Consider the following 4,456-nt stretch of genomic DNA (forward strand, 5'->3'; position numbering starts at 1 on the left):
TTCTGTAGGCGTGTGGGCTGTCAGTTGAGACTTCTAGAGAGATATGCTAGCATGTGATTCTGATGGGGGAAAGACTGGGATTGAAGAAATCCAGATTCTAATCATTCTTTAAATTACTTTCTAACTCGTGTCTTACATTTTCCCAATCTGTAAAGGGGAATGAGTAATAGCTGCTAGCTCAATCTCCCAAAAGTGTTAGGGCAAAGCCAACACTGGTCACATGGCACATTCTGCATCTTGAAAGATGTCTTATGTGATCCTCACATCTGATGTCATTATGTTGGGTTAGTTGGTAAAGAAAGGGTCTTCATGAGTCTTTTGCTTAAAAACCAGAAAGCTGGCGGTGGCTCACGCCTATAATCCCAGCACTTTGGGAGGCCGAGGCGGGAGAATTACAAGGTCAGGAGATCGAGACCATCCTGGCTAACACGGTGAAACCCTGTCTCTACTAAAAATACAAAAAATTAGCCGGGAGTGGTGGTGGGCGCCTGTAGTCCCAGCTACTTGGGAGGCTGAGGCAGGAGAATGGCGTGAACCCAGGAGGCGGAGCTTGCAGTGAGCTGAGATTGCGCCACTGCACTCCAGGGTGACACAGCGAGACTCGGTCTCAGAATAATAATAATAATAATAATAATAATAATAATAATAATAATAGAAGAAAGCTATTCTTTTACCCCATACAGAGAGAAGAAAATTGTCTTTGAGTGATAGAGGTTTTATTGAACAGGAGTCAGGATATTGGTTCCCACAGGCTTTTTCTAGCATTTAAAATGTTCTTTGTTAGTAAGAATCCTGCTTTACCTGCTTTACCTGTATTATTAGGAAAGATACTTGGATATCCAGAGAACCCTTCTTCAAAGTTCTAATGAAATTATAATCTTTTTTTTTTTTTTTTTTAGATAGAGTCTCACTCTGTTACCCAGGCCGAAGTGCGATCTCCACTCACTGCAACCCCCACCTCCTAGGCTCATGTGATTCTCTCACCTCAGCCTCCTGAGTAGCTGGGACTATAGGCATGCACCACCGCGCCTGGCTAATTTGTGTGTTTTTAGTAGAGATGGAGTTTCACCATGTTGGTCAGGCTGGTCTTGAACTCCTGAGCTCAAGTGATGTCCCTGCCTTGGCCTCTCGAAGGGTTCGGATTACGGGTGTGAGCCACTGTGCCCAGCTGAGATAACAATCTTCTTAAACTTGTTGAGCCTCAGTTTCTTATCTGTAAAATAAGAATAGAATCTACATCATCTACTTGACAGAATTGTTTTGAGGATTCAATAGATCTTTATGTTCATTTATTCTCAGTAAATATTCATGTATGCTTATCAGTCATGCTGATTGCTGGAAATGTAATGGTCAAAAAAAGAGACATGGTCCACACCTTCCTAAAGTCTCCAGGTAAGGGGATCAGATGCTGTATGTAAAGCACACAAAACAGTTCTTGGTACATTAGTAGATGTCAGTAAATATTAGTTCCTTAACTGTAATGGTTAACTTTATATGTCAATGTGACTGGACCACAAGGTGCCCAGATATTTGCCTAAATACTCCTTCTGGGTATGTCTGTAAGGGTGTTTCTGGATGAGATTAGCATTTGAATCAATGAACTGAGTATAGCAGATTGCCCTCCCCAATGCAAGTGGGCATCATCCCATCCATTGAGGGTCTGAATAGAACAAAAAAGTGAGGAAGAGTGAATTCTCCTTCCCAGCCTGACTGCTTGAGCTGGGACATTGGTCTTTTCCTGCTCTTGCACTAGGATTTATACCATTGGCACTGCTGATTCTCAGGCCCTTGGACTTGGATTGGAACAGCACTACCAGCCTTCTTGGGTCTCTAACTTATAGACAGCAGATCATAAGACATTGCAGCTTCCACAATCACAGGAGACAATTCCTTAATAAATCTTCCTTTTGACTGGGCGTGATGGCTCATGCTTGTAATCCCAACACTTTGGGAGGCCAAGGTGGGTGGATTACTTGAAGGCAGGAGTTTGAGACCAGTCTGGCCAACATGGAGAAAACCCATGTCTACTAAATATACAAAAAAAAAAAAAAAAATTAGTCAGGTTTGGTGGTTTGTGCCTGTAGTTCCAGCTACTTGGGAGGCTAAGCCAGAAGAATCGTTTTGAACCTGGGAGGCAGAGGTTGCAGTGAGCCAAGACCACACCATTGCACTCCAACCTGGGTGATGGAGCAAGACTCTGTCTCAAAAATAAATAAAGTAAATCTCTCTCTCTCTCTGTCTCTCTCTCTTTCTCTCTCTCTCTCTCTCTCTCTCAGTACACTAACCCTTGAGATAAGAACCCTCAAAGTCACTCATGCAAATCTAAGCAATACCCTGAAATAAGCAAAAAAACAGTTGCAACTTGGTTCCTTATTTCGTAAGGTCATATTGCCCATATTTACAACTCGAGGCCACTGCTAGCCATACTGTAAGCATTGAAGTCATTCTTCTGCCCTGTAATATAAAACTTGTGAAGGAGGAAGTCACTCAGTTTATCTTCCCCAGAGAGCTGGGAAATGTAATATTCTGTCCAGAGCATAAGGGATTCAAAAGTTTACCAAAGTCCTGGGAACTTAAATTGTAGGCAAAGATAATATTGCTGTTCGTCACTGTCTACTTATTTTCTATTTAAAGAGTTTTATCTTCTTAGTAGAGGGGGTTGGTTTAATAGAGTGTCAGGGGAAATGTCTAGTGAATGTATTGATTGACTGTAGGATGATAAATGTGGGCAACTTATCTCCTAATCTTCCTCCAGATTTGCCTAGCTGAGGGTGAATATAATTATTTTTAATATAGCCAAGAAGTCTTTTTTTCTTTGCCTTGGGATTCTGCTACCATACATGTGCCTAGATAATGCTTCTCTCCACCACCCCACCAAGAAATTATAAGAATTTATAGATGGGCACCAGGTAGAAGATATTTCAACATATGGTATTTTATGCCCGAATGTGGAGTCTTAGCATCTCAGCTAGGAATAATTAAGTTATGCCAGGGTAGTACTTAAGGAAGGAAAGAAAGACATATATATAGTATTTACACATCAAATACACCAACATTTTACCAGAAAAGAAGATGGTCATAATACCTCATACCTCATAGAGAAAGAACAAGGACCTTCATTATCAAGGGAAGGAAAGGTTTCTAAGGCATTGCACATATTTCTTTATTTTTTTTGTTTTAATTTGAGACAGGGTCTCACTCTGTCACCCAGTCTGGAGTGTAGTGGCATGATCAGAGCTTACAGTAGCCTCAAATTTCTTGGCTCAAGTGATCCTCCCACTTCTTCCTCTGGAATAGCTGGGACTAGAGGCATGCACCACCATGTCTGGCTTTTAAAAATGTTTTGGAGAGACAGGATCTTGCTATGTGGCCCAGGCTGGTCTAGAACTCCTGGGTTTAAGCGATCCTCCCACCTTGGCCTCCCAAGGTGTGGAGATTATAGGCATGAACTACTACAATCCAGCTGCATTGTACACATTATATGCAAAAAAGAAGCAACCGCAACCTGATGGGAAAGGAAGAAGATGAGGGGGTTTAATGAAGCAAATTAGTTTTATGTCAGATTCCACTCTCAGGTATGAAATATTTCTGAATAAAAAAGTTTGTGCAAAACACAGCACTCTTATTATTGCACATTTCCTCCTTTTTGCTTGCTCAAGACAAATGCAATGCTGAAGAGGTTTTTACTCTGATGCTCTAACAAGAAGTGTACTTCTGTCACATCCAGAGTGACTGATAATGGTCAGGCCTATCCATTACTCCATTCAAATAATAGGGTTTCCTTGCTTTTAAGGTCACTTGAGCTATAATGTTGTTATTGTCCTTTCTTCTGCTCTGTAGTGTCATTTTCACAGAGGACTGGTAGAGAGAAAAAGAGGTATTGGGCAGCACTCAGTCATGGGCAAAATGGCACTGTCACCAGTTTCGCTGAAGTCCTGAATCTCCTTGCTACTGGCAGACATGATGAGACAGTGGGTTTAGTGGGGACAAGTAGCTTGGGCTTCAATATGGATTAAACAATAGCAATAGAACACAATAACAGAAATCCATTCCTGGGCCGGGGGCAGTGGCTCATGCCTGTAATCCCAGCACTTTAGGAGACTGAGTGGATTTAGGAGGCGGGTGGATCATCTGAGGTCAGGAGTTCAAGACCAGGCTAGCCAACATGGAGAAACCCTGTCTCTACTAAAAATACAAAAATTAGCCAGGCCTGGTGGCATGTGCCTGTAATCCCAGCTACTTGGGAGGCTGAGGCAGGAGAATCACTTGAATCTGAGAGGCAGAGGTTGCAGTGAGTCAAGATTACGCCATTTGCACTCCAGCCTGGGCAAGAGAGCAAGACTGTGTCTCAAAAAAATAAAAAACAAAAATAAGAAATCCATTCCTGGATATTTTTTGTTCCAATTAGAAACTAGGGTGAAAAATACTCTAGTTCTGGCCGGGCGTGGTAGCTCAC

The sequence above is a fragment of the Mandrillus leucophaeus genome, unplaced genomic scaffold (assembly GCF_000951045.1).
Source record: "Mandrillus leucophaeus isolate KB7577 unplaced genomic scaffold, Mleu.le_1.0 Scaffold42, whole genome shotgun sequence".
NCBI lineage: Eukaryota > Metazoa > Chordata > Mammalia > Primates > Cercopithecidae > Mandrillus > Mandrillus leucophaeus.